This window comes from Rhinopithecus bieti, unplaced genomic scaffold (assembly GCF_001698545.2).
Source record: "Rhinopithecus bieti isolate Rb0 unplaced genomic scaffold, ASM169854v2 scaffold_1368, whole genome shotgun sequence".
In the NCBI taxonomy this organism is placed as follows: domain Eukaryota; kingdom Metazoa; phylum Chordata; class Mammalia; order Primates; family Cercopithecidae; genus Rhinopithecus; species Rhinopithecus bieti.
In genome coordinates, this window is record NW_016803382.1 from 124,400 (window position 1) to 136,578 (window position 12,179).

Sequence of the window (12,179 nt, forward strand, 5' to 3'; positions counted from 1 at the left end):
CAAATTGGTCAAGTGTCAAGTTTAAGTCCAGAATTTCTTTGTTAGTTTTCATCACAACGATCTGTCTAAAGCTGTCAGTGGGATGTTCAAATCCCCCACTATTATTGTGTGGCTGTGTAAGTCTTTTTGCAGGTTTAGAAGTATTAGTTCAATGAATCAGAGTGTCCTAATGTTGGGTGCCTACATATTTAGGATTTTTAAGTCTTCTTGTTGAACTAAATGCTTTATCATTATATAATCCTTTTTTTTTTTTTTTTTTTTTTTTTTTTTTTTTTTTTTTTTTTTTCTCTTGTTGGTTTAAAGTCTGTTTTATGTGACATAGCAAGAGCAACCTCTGGTCTTTTTGTTTTTCATTTGTATGAGAGATCTTTCTCCAACCCTTTCCTTTCATCCCATGGATGGCATTACATATTAGATAGGTCTCCTGAAGACAGTATATGGTTGAGTCTTCCAGCTTACCACTCTGTCCCTCTTAAGTGGGGTGTTTTGATCATTTACATTCAAGGTTAATATCGATGTGTGAGATTTGTATCTTGTCATTGTTTTGTTAGCTGGTTGTTTGTAGATTCAACTGTGTAGCTGCTTTATAGGGTCTTTGGGCTATGTATTTAAACGTGTTTTTATGTTAGCAAATTTCATTTTTCATTTCCCTAAAGAACCTCTTGTAAGGCTAGTGTAATGGTAACAAATTCTCTCAGCATTTGCTTTCCGGGAAAGGATTTTATTTCTTCTTTGCTTATGAAGCTTAGTTTGGTAGGATATTAAATTACTGGTTAGAATTTATTTTCTTTAAGGATGCTGAAAATAGGCTTCCAAGATTTTAAGGATTGTAAGGTTTCTGCAGATAGGTCTACTGTTAGCCTGATAGAGTTCCCTTTGTAAGTGACCTGACCCTTTCCTCTAACTCCTGTTAAGGCTTTTTCTTTCATGTTGACCTTGGAGAATCTGATAACTGTGTCTTGGTGATTGTTGTCCTGCATAGTACTCTAAATTTCTAGAATTTCAATTTCTTGAATTGGCATGTTGACCATGCTAATATGATTGAGGATATTTTTGTGTGGATTATATTCCCAACAACTTTTCCAATTTTTTTTTTTTTTTTTTTTTTTGAGATGGAGTCTTGCTGTTGAACTCCAGCTAAACCCCAGGCTGGAGTTCAATGGCACAACTTTAGCTCACTGCAACCTCCACCTCCCAGGTTCAAGCAATTTTGCTGCCTCAGCCTCTTGAGTAGCTGGGACTACAGGCAAGCACCACCACACCTGGCTAAATACATATTTTTAGCAGAGACGGGGTTTCTACATGTTGGTCAGGTTGGTCTCGAACTCCCAACCTCAGGTGATCAGCCTGCCTCAGCCTCCCAAAGTGCTGGGATTACAGGCATGAGCCACTGCGCCCAGTCTCTTTTAACTGTTTTTGATTATATGAATCTTCCAATTTCCCCCAACCACCAGTGAATTGTTTCTAATTTTTTTTTTTCTTTAAAGAGAATGACGGAAACTCCACCCTGTTCCAGTGCGAGAGTACAGGGATTCCCTGGAAAGACTCTGGCTTGGAGCCCTCAGACCAGAGTTTAGGTCCAGGGGTCCACTTGGTGACTCAGGAAAAACCTGGACCCCACCTCAAGGGATCATGGATCCCCCTGGTGAGGGTCTCAGAAGTAGGAGGCTGCTGGGCCACGTCAGGGACAAGGCTTTCTCCAGCATGCCCATGCAAGGTTCCTCAATAAAAAGAAATCATATTGTCTGTTCTGCAGCAGGCACGCCATCTCCAGGCCCCTAAGACCTTCAGGGGACATCTCCGCTCTGCCATCTGTGTGAACACACTCCACCTCCCAGCCTCTGCCATGTCACAGATGACTGAGGCTTCAGATGAGTGACCTCCCCAGGGTACCATGGGCCTGTGCTTGGGTCTCAGCCTCTTCTATGACCCTCGGGTGGCTGTCAGCATGGGAGGCTGCTTCCTAGGCGTCTATTTGCTGTTCTGTGCATGGGACAGGTAACAGACCTCTATGGCAGGCATGAAATGCCAAGCACCTGCCACAGGGCCTGGCAACAAATTATCAGGAAATTCAGGTCATTCTCTGGGAGTGGCCACAGATGCTTCTCAGAACCCCAACCTCTGGCACTACTCCAGCCCATGCAGTCTGGGGAGGACCCTTGATCATCCAGGTGTCCCAGGCCCACAAGTATCTGACACCTCAGATGGTACTTGTGGCCCACTGTGTGACCCCAGGCATACCTCCATGTTCTCTGGGCTGGGTCTCTCAGCCACCACAGCTCTGCAGAGCCCAGGCTATGGGCTCCAGCCCCTAAGCTCCAGATTGACTTGCTAAATGTAATCTCCAGGGCTAATTTTAATCCTGGACAGGAATTGGACACATTCCCATGGCCAGGATGGGTCCCTGGAGGCTGGAGGTGACACCATCCCACATGACCCAGTGCCAAGATCATCCCCCAAATGACCCCTATGCCTGTGGTCTCATGACAGCAGGGACTGGGCTGAGCTTGGGCCTAAGTCTCTTGAGCATAGAAGGCTCAACTAAGCCCCTTCTCAGTCTGTCTCAATTTTAGTTACAGAGACACTATGGCTAGTGCAGGGGGGGTCACGTGACAGGGGAAGCCTAAGAGGCAGAAAGTCAGGGGGCCCTTTCTGGACTGAGATCCTAGAGCTGAGACAGGAAGTGAATTCCATGCAGAAGGAACAGCAGGTACAAGGATCCCAAGGGTGAGAGAAACAGCAGTGAGGTTGGAGTGGGTGGGGAGGGTGAGAGGCCACAGAGGCTGGGCCACACTGGGCCTTCTGAGATGCAGGAGGCTCTGGGTTTTAGTCTAAGAGCAAAGACGAGTTATGAGAGGGTTTTGAGGAGAGAAGGAATGGGACTGATTTATCATTTTAACATGCAGCTCATGGCTACCATGGAAAGCAGGACTATCAGGGTTGGAGTGGAGATGGCAGGAGGCTGGAGATGAGATCAGGGCTGTGTCCATCTGAGCAGAGCTGGGGTGGTACCCTGTGTGCTGGTCTGTACCTCACACTGTAAGTCACTGGGTCCCACGGCTTATTTGACCCTCCAGAACATCAGGAGGTGCCCCACCAACTCTGGTGTGAGGTGACAGGTGTAGATGAGCTGATGCAGGGCTTAACTCTCCTGACCCCCCCATGACACTGCAACTCTCCTGATTCCATCACCAAAGAACCAAACTGTCCCCCACTCTGCCCCTGAGAGATCAAGCTCTAATCATGGCCTCCCTTGCTTACACATTCTCCATGGTTCCACATTGGCCTTGTGAGAAAATTTCGGCACCCAACCTGACATTCAAACAGCTTGCCCTAATCAGCTCCTGCCTACTTCTCTCTATCTTTGATAAATATTTCTGTCTAGACAGTCCTTTTTTCCCTTCCTCACCTAGCCAACTCCTAGTGACACTTCAGAACTCAGCTCAGGTCAGATGAGGAGGTTCATGCCTGTAGTTCCAGCACTCTGAGAGGCCAAGACAGGAGGATTACTTGAACCCAGGAGTTTGAGGCCAGTCTGAACAACATGGTGTAACCCCATCTCTACAAAAGTATAAAATTAGCTGTATGTGGTGGCATGTGCCTGTAGTTCCACCCTGAATCAGGAGGATCAATTGAGCATGGAAGGTCAAGGCTGCAGTGAACAGTGATTGTACCACTGCACTTCAGACTGAGCTACAGAGAAAAAAAAAACTCAGCTCAAAAAACAACATCTCCTCCAAGAAGCCCTCCCTGTCATTCCTCTGGAATCCCACAGTCCCCATTCTTCCCCTGTAGTTCTGACCCAATGGGGCTGGCAGTAGATACATCCAGCTTTGTCTCCCCTAGACTAGACAGTCCTCTAGATCAGGCCTAGGAGTGGACGGTAAAATTTAGAGAGTGCAACAGGTAAAGAGAGACGTGACCAACTCCCTCCTCTTTAGCTTCCCTTGACAGCTTCCTCTCAGACTGCCCCAGCTGATATCCTGCCCAGAAATACACATGCTTGCAAATCCAGCCACTCACCATTGACCTGTCTTGGACTCAGGTGTGAAGAGCCAGTCAAGGAATGCAGACCTGGAAGCCCAGGGTGTGCGTGTGTATTCTAGTCATGTGAAAATCCCACCCAAGCTCCAGACAGACCCTGGCGGCCCATTCTGTAGATGTTGGTGAGGTTGGCATTTCTGGGGAGGTATCAGCAAAGGTTTAATGTGCCAGGCATGAGGCAAAGGCCAAGGTTTAAGGAGGCATCTTCTACACACACACCTGCCCCCTTGCCTTGTCCAGCCAGAAAGCAGAGAGCTGTGGCATCTGCCCAGCACAGAGGCAGATAGGTGGATCCACTGACCCGAGGATAGAGCAGGGAAGACAGGACAGGAGAAATCCAAGAGGGCATCTAAGGGGAGAAGGCACGTAGTTTGGCTTAGATGCAGAGGCTAGGTAGGGGTCTGAGCAGATGAGTCGGGGACTGGGCATTTGAAGCTAAGAGTCTTGCACTTTCCTACCCCTTTCTTTGGCACCCTCATACTTGAGCATTTATTAGCAACTTGTGCTAACCACTGAGCTAAGCTGACCTCCAAATAATTAGAAAGCTTAAGTAAATCAACATCCATAGATGACAAAGGTGACTGAGGACCTACTGTTACAAAGGCAAGGTAATTTGAGGCTGCAATGAGCTATGAGCAACTGTGTTCCAGCCTGGGAGACAGAATGAGAGCCCCATCTGTACAAAAAAAAAAAAAAAGTAATAACAGAAAGTATATATCAATCTCAATTTTTTTAAAAAAAGGCAGATGGCTTTACAGCTGTTTTATCAAAACTCAAAGTAACAGGAAAGCCCAAATTATTTCAACAAAGTCAGACATTTTAAATAGATGATAGCTGCCCAAGTCATTTTTATGAAACTTCTTTATGTCAAAACATAAGTCTAAAAAGAGAAAAGTGTTGACCTTCATACAGGCTGTGTTAGGCAGAGATTTCAAGGAAGTCTTCTCTGAAAAGGTGACATTTGAGCTGAGAGCTGAAGCACCAGAAAAAGGCAGCCAAGCCAGGAAGAGGCAGGAATGGGAAGGTCTAAGGCAAGACTGGTCCTGGGAGCGGGAACTACAGCGGCAAAGGCCCAGAGGTGATCAGGAGCTTGGCATTTGGAAGCAGAAGAGTCTGTGTGACTGGACAGCATGAGAGGAGGAGATGGTGATAGGGAGTGTACTGCTCAGGCCACCTGGGTCCTGGAGCCTACAGTGAGAAGCATGGGCTTGACTCAGAGGGCAAAGGAGAGCCATGGAGAGTTTGGGTAAAGGGGAAAGTTGGCATTTAATTTTATAGCTTTTTGAAGTTTGTTTGGTTTTGTTTTCTTAGAAACAGGGTCTCAGTCTGTTACCCAGACCAGAGTGCAGCTCAAAATATTTTCCAATTTATCTTGTGATGTTTTTTTTTTGATCCAATGATTTAGAGGTGGGTTGTTATATTTTCACATATTTTCAGATGTCCAATATGTCTTACTGTTGTTAGTTTCTAATTCCGTTGCAGTCAGATAACTTGTTTTCTCTCTCTCGTCTTCTGATCCTGTTTTTCCATTGATTACCATTTTTTAAATAAACTTATTTCAATGTGGTATTTACAATCCTATTTTAATTTTTTGCTCTATCTCTGACGTAGCTGTTCCAGGGATTATAATGTGCTTTTCAATTTTTCCAACGAATGAAGAACGAAGTGATCGACTTCTTGCCCCGGCTGGGGCTCTGGAGTGCTGCCCCGAGGCGGTGGATGGAGGGTGCCAGGCATGACATCAAGAGTTCTGCAGCCAGGGCCTGGGGCAACCTCCCGCTCCACCTCCCCGGAGCATAGCAGCCAGCACCCCAGCGGCCCGTGCGCCCAGGCCAGGCTGGACCTCAGCGCTGTGGCGGCCGCAGACCTCACCTGAGCAGGCCCCGGGCTGCAGGCGGACCGCCGGGCGCCCAGAACCCTAGAGGCAACCGGCGGGATGGATCCGCACTGCGGCCCTGAGGAATGGATGATGTGCAGGCTACGAAGCTACACACGTCTTTCATTTTGGAGGGGGGGAAAAAAAAGAAAAAACGGAAATGGAAGTTTGAAAATGTGTGGGCTCTCCGTCCTTTCGTTTGCTCCTGCGCGCCCGCTAGGGTGGGAGGCTCAAGAGGTGGCCGGGATTCCCCCACCTCACCCCCATATACCCGGGAGAGGTCAGCACGGCCCCTTCCATGGGTGTCACAGAGACGGATGCGGGTCCCTCTCCCCGGATAGGTAGGTCTGGGTCCAGTCCGCAGGACCCCCTCGCGAGTGCTGACGCAGAATGGAATTGAGGTCGGGGCAGCGCTGGACCCCAGGGCCCCTGCCTGCCTCCTGGGGAGCCCGGTGACCCAGGCAGCCCTGGTAAGGCCGCAGGTGTCTGGGACGCAGCGAGGCCCCAGGGCTCCCACAGGACGAACGCGGACAATGAGGCCAAGGAGGCCCTGCTGCCCTCGGGACTGTCCCTCCAACCCCCAGGTTTCCGTGGTTCTTGGGCCCCCTCTGCAGAGGGGCAGGGGAGCCCACCCTGGATCCAGAGGCGCCAAGCTTGAGGGACCCCAGAGCTCCAGCCAGGCCGCTTCCTTTGCAGATGGTGAAGCTGAGGTCGAGAGGAGGGCAGGGGCAGGGGCAGGTCCCGGGCGCTCCCCAGGCAAAGGGAGCCGATCTCGCGGCTAGGGTCACAGGAGGGGCTCCTGCGACCTCTAGGGCCATAGACCCCAGGAGGATGAGAGACTGGGGGCCTTTCGTTCACCCCTGGGGCTGGGCAGAGGTTCAGCCTGTGCAACCCGAAACAGCTTTTGGCCAGTCCCAGCCGCGGCCCCTTTAAGAGGGGGCGGTGCTTCAGCCTGGCGCGAGGGACGCTGCCAGCGTGCAGGCCCCTACGGAAGCCGAGACTGCGCTTCGTGCGAGGCCCGGGCAGCAGCGGCGGCGGCGGCGTGGTCAGAGGGAGCCTCGCAGAAGCTGTGGTGGCTTCCGTGTGTTGGTGGAGGAAGAGGTAGGTCTTGGCGGTAAGTGACGGGGGATGCACCCCACTGGGAACCCTCTTGGTCTCCCTGCTCCTTCCCGGCCGCTCCCTGCTTTCGGGCCCTGACTTGTTCGTGGGCATCTGGGCCCGAGTCGTCAGCGCGGGGCGGTTGTGGGATCCTGGCCGCTGCAGCGTCCGCACCCCGGCCGGGAAGGCTGTGCCCCTGTGCGACCCGCGTCCAGCCTATGGGAACGCCCTGGCCCAGAGCCGGCGGTGAAGCGCTGGACCCGGGTCCCTCCGAGCCCCACGGGCCTCCAAGCTGGAGTGTAGGGTGATTTTTGATGCCTCAGGATCTTTAGAAAGAGACCTCGCTAGAGCAGGGGACAGCTGCAGTTTCAATTATTCGAGGAGTCTCCAGCTATTTAGCTGTTTTCCATGGTGTGTACCCTAATTTTCATTTCCACATACAGTGTATGAGTTACGCTTTCTCCAAAACCACACCCCCGTTCCAATTTTTTTTGTTTTTGTTTTTGTTTTTTTGAGACAGAGTCTCGCTCTGCTTCCCAGGCTGGAGTGCAGTGGCGCCATCTCGTCTCACTGCAACCTCCGCCTCCGGTTTCAAACAATTCTCCTCTCAGCCTCCTGTGTAACTGGGACTACAGGCGCCCGCCACCACGCCCGGCTAATTTTGTGTTTTATTTTAGTAGAGACGGGGTTTCACGATATTAGTGTTAGTCAGGCTGGTCTGAAACTCCTGACCTAAGGTGATCCGCCGGCCTCGGCCTCCCAAAGTGCTGGGATTACAGGCGTGAGCCACCACTTCCAGCCCCTCCTATTTTTAAAATTTTTTCTAGGAATATTCAATAAGTGTGAGATTATATACATGTGGTTTTGAATTACAGTATTCTAATGAATAGTTAATTTTGAGGACCTTATCTCTTATCTGTTGTTCCATTTTATATCTGTGCAGAATTGTCTGTTCAGGTTCTTTGAGAAATATTAGATTGGATTTTTTTTCTACTTTGTAGTGTTTTTTGTGTACAAGTTAGTTGACAACTCCTCATGAATTACATGATTGCCTGAAATTTTTGCCTAATCTATAGGATGCTTTTTTATTTGGAAAGTAGTTTTCGTTGCTATGCAGAAACTTTTCAGATTGATGTAGTTCCACATGATTTTTTGTTTGTTTGTTTGTTTTTGCATTTCATGCATGTAATCGTGGTCACCCATATTAGAAAACATATGTCAGTAACAAAGCATTTAATTGTCAATGAGGTTTTTCTTCCAGAGTGTTTGTTTCTTTTCCTCTTTGCAAAGGTTAGCAGAGATTCAAGTGACCCAAAATATATGCTCAACCTGTGTTTTAGTTAAAAACATTTTGTGGTTTATGGTATTTTGTTTTGGCCTTCGGTTTGTGGGTGGGGAGGTTGATTTTCATACATCGTGTAAAATAAGGGTCCTATTTCTCGCCTCTGAATCCGGATATAATTTTTCTTAAAGGTATTCATTGAGCAGACTCTGCTTTCCACGTTGTAGTGTTCTTTATCAAAGTCAGTTGACTGTGTCCATATTTGTGCTGATCATGTTTTTGTCCTCCCTGTTTTGTCCATAGTTCTAGGTATTCGTTTTTATGCAAGTACCATGTATCTGCTGCATAATTACAACTTGGCAGTTTAATTTGATATCGAGGATTGTGGGTTCTCACTTCGATTGTATTTCTCAGGATTCCTTTAGATATTCATTGTTTTTGTGGTTCCCTGTGATTTTTAGCACTATGTATTTATTTCTGTTAATTTTTTTACAATGTAAAGGTCCATAATTAGGGCACATTTGTATACATACAGAGTGTTTGTGGTGAAAACATTTGGAATCTTGCCTTTACAAGCGTCTCCATTATCACAAACAGTTGTTAATTTCTTTGTGGTGAAAACATTTGGAATCTTTTTTTCCAGATTTTGTGAAAAAGATGTGATGTTGTGTTAACCTCTAGTCACTGTGCTGTGGAACAGAGGAACAATTCATTCCTCTCATCTAAGTGTAATTTTGTACCTATTTCTGATCTCTGTCCGTGCCCCCTCTTCCCTCCAACCTCTGATAACCACTGTTGTGCTCTCTAGATACATGCAATAAAGCGTTTTATTTCGGATCCTACATGAGTGAGATGTGGCAGTGTTTTTCTTTCTCTGCCTGGTTTAGGTCATTTACCATGATGTCTTCCAGGTTCAACAGTATGGCTCCAAATGATGAAATTTCATTCTGTTTTTCTGGCTGAATACTATTCTATTTGTAGACATCCACCACAGTTACTTTATCCCTTCATGTGTGGGATGGGCAGGTAAGTTTATTCTTTATCTTGACAGTTGTAAATAGTGCTGCAGTTTGCATAGGATGGCAGATATCTCTTGCATGGACTGATTTCTTTTGCACCGAAGGTATACTTAGTAGTAAAATTGTTAGATGAAATGGTAGTTGTAGGTTTAATTTTTGGAGGAATCTCCCACTGATTTTTGTAGTATGTATACTAATTAACATTCTTACCAAAAGAGTTCCTCTCTGGAAATTTACACCAGCATTTGTGTCTCTTGATATATTTTATCACTTTGATAACATCCATTTGAATTATAGTGAGATGATATGTGTGTTGTTTTGATTTACATCTTTCTCATGATTTGTGATGTTATCCAAGGTTTTAAAACTTGTTTTCAATGTTATGTCTTCTTTGCAGAAATGTCTGTTCAGGTTCTTATGCCCCATTTTGTTTGGTTATTAGTTTCTCTTTTGTGTTTTTGCTAGTAAGTACTGTTAGTTGCTTAGACATTTTGAAGACAACCTTTTATCAGATGTATGTTTGCCGAAACCTTTCTTGTAAACTTAAGAATTTTTTTTTATTTTCTTCATGGTTTTTTTTTTTATCTGCTTGGGCACAAACTCTAGAGGGTGATGCAATCCCATGTGTGTCTGTTTTCTTGATTCCCTGTGATGTAGGTGACTGATAGAAGGAAAACAAAATCATGACCAAATTAATCCATCACCCATGAGTTTTCCCCTGTGTTTTTGTTTTGTTTTGGCACACTGTAAGCACAGATCCCTGCTGACCTAAATATCCCCACACCTTATGTCTTCTCATGGGAGGACCTTGATTCTTTCAAGTTTTGTTTATGAGTCTCTAATTCATTTTGAGTTGATTGTTATGCCTTTTACACAATAGGGGTCCTATTTTATTATTTTACATAGGGATATCCAATTTTCAAAACAATTTATTAAACCGATTCCCCTTCTTTGTCATGTCTTTTAGTGTTCTTTTACAAAATGTGTACACTACCTAGGAATTTGGGTTTGTGATTGAGCTCCCTCATTCTATCTGTTGGTCTGGATTTCTTGGTTAATGCCAGTCATCTGTTTAGATAACTAGCTTTTCAATGTTATTTCAAATGGAGGACAGTGATGCATCCCACGTACTTTGTATTTCCAGGATTGCTTTCGAAATTCAGGGTGTTTCATGGTTCCATGTGAATTTTAGCATCGTTGGCATCCTTTAAAAAAAAAGAAAAGAAAAGAAATTGCCCTAGAGTATATGTATATAACTAGAGGATGCAGGGGCCATTTTGATATAGGTACACCTAGCATATTGATTAAATCACAGTATTTAGCATCTATGAAGTCTGTCCTCTAGGTATTATTTGTCTGTGGATAAGATATTCAGAATCCTTTCCAGCTATTTGGAAAATTTGCTACAATATTAACCCTAGTCACTCTGCTATAGAAGAGAAGGGCAGGATTGATCTCAGTTTTCTAAGTGTAACTTTGTACCCATTACCAATCCCTGCCCAGGCCCCTTCTTCTCCTCAGCCTCTGGTAACCACTGTCGAACTTTCTACTTCTATGAGGTGAAGTGTTTTAGATTCCACGTGCATGAGATTATGCAGTATATGCCTTTCTCTGCCTGGCTCATTTCCTTTAACATGATGTCCCCCAGGTTTTTCCACATGACTGCAAATGACTAGATTTCACTCATTTCTGTGGTTGAAGAGTATTCCATTCTGGATGTATATTGCAGTTTCCTCATCCCTTCATCATTGAATGAACAGGTAGGTGTATTTCCTGTCTTAGCTATTGTGAGTACCACAGTACACAGGGCAAGGCAGGTATCTCTTCCACACAGGAATTTCGTTGGCTGTAAATGTATAGCCAATGGCGGGATGGCTAGATGAAATGGCGTTTTTACTTTGAGGAACTTCTGGCTGTTTTCCCTAATGTGTGTACAAATTGACATTCCTACCAATCGTGTATTAGAAGAGTTTCCCCTTCTGCAAGTGTATACCAGTTGTTTCCTTTTCAAACTTTTATTTTTGTTTTAGGTAACATTCATTCTATGAGAGTGGGAGTGGTATCTCAGTGTGGTTTTCCTTGACATTCTCGTGAGGATTAGAGCTTTTGAGAAACTTTTCTTTTACCTGTGAGTCAGTTTCACATCTACTTTTCAGACATGTCTTTTCAGGTCCTTGGTCCAAACTTAGCTTGGGTGTTTGTTTTTGCTTCTGTTTTTATTTTCCCCCCACATGGTAGTGTTAGTTTCTTGCACGTATTTTATAATGACCCCTTTCAAAGACAGGATTTTCCATAGTTTTCTTTCAGTCTGTGAGATGCCTTCTCTTCTGGTTCATTGTTTTCTTTTCCCTACATAAGATCCAATGTTTTCCATAGTACCACATGTTTATATGCTGGTGGTGACTTGTGTGCAACTAAAAACAGTGAATAGGCCACACGCGGTGGCTCACACCTGTAATGCCAGCACTTTGGTAGGCTGAGGCGGGTGGATCACCTGAGGTCGGGAGTTCAAGACCAGCCTGACCAACATGAAGAAACCCCGTCTGTACTAAAAATACAAAAAATTAGCCAGGCATGGTGGCGCATCCCCGTAATCCCAGCTACTCGAAAGGCTGAGGCAGGAGACTCACCCGAAACTGGGAGGCGGAGGTTGCAGTGAGCCAAGATTGCACCATTGCACTCCATCTTGGGCAACAGGAGTGAAACTCCATCTCAAAAAAAAAAAAAGAGAAAGATTGTCACACCCTGGCATTGTCTATGGGTTTTTTTCTTCTATTTTCTTCTTTTATTTTATATTTTACATTTTGCAACGTGTGTGCCTAGGTTAGTCGTCTTTTTTTTTTTTTTTTTTTTTTTTTTT

At 45.6% G+C, this 12,179-nt stretch overlaps 1 long non-coding RNA gene across 3 annotated transcripts in view; it reads left to right on the plus strand.

Annotated features, from left to right (window-relative positions):
* The first annotated feature begins 6,921 nt into the window (after positions 1-6,921).
* Positions 6,922-12,179, plus strand: part of LOC108535771 (uncharacterized) — a 40,419-nt gene continuing 35,161 nt past the window's right edge. For all 3 annotated transcript variants that reach the window (XR_001887325.1, XR_001887323.1, XR_001887324.1), the window contains exons 1-3: positions 6,922-7,021; positions 9,212-9,326; positions 10,968-11,079. This is a non-coding gene — a long non-coding RNA (uncharacterized LOC108535771). The remainder of the gene's footprint in view (positions 7,022-9,211; positions 9,327-10,967; positions 11,080-12,179) is intronic.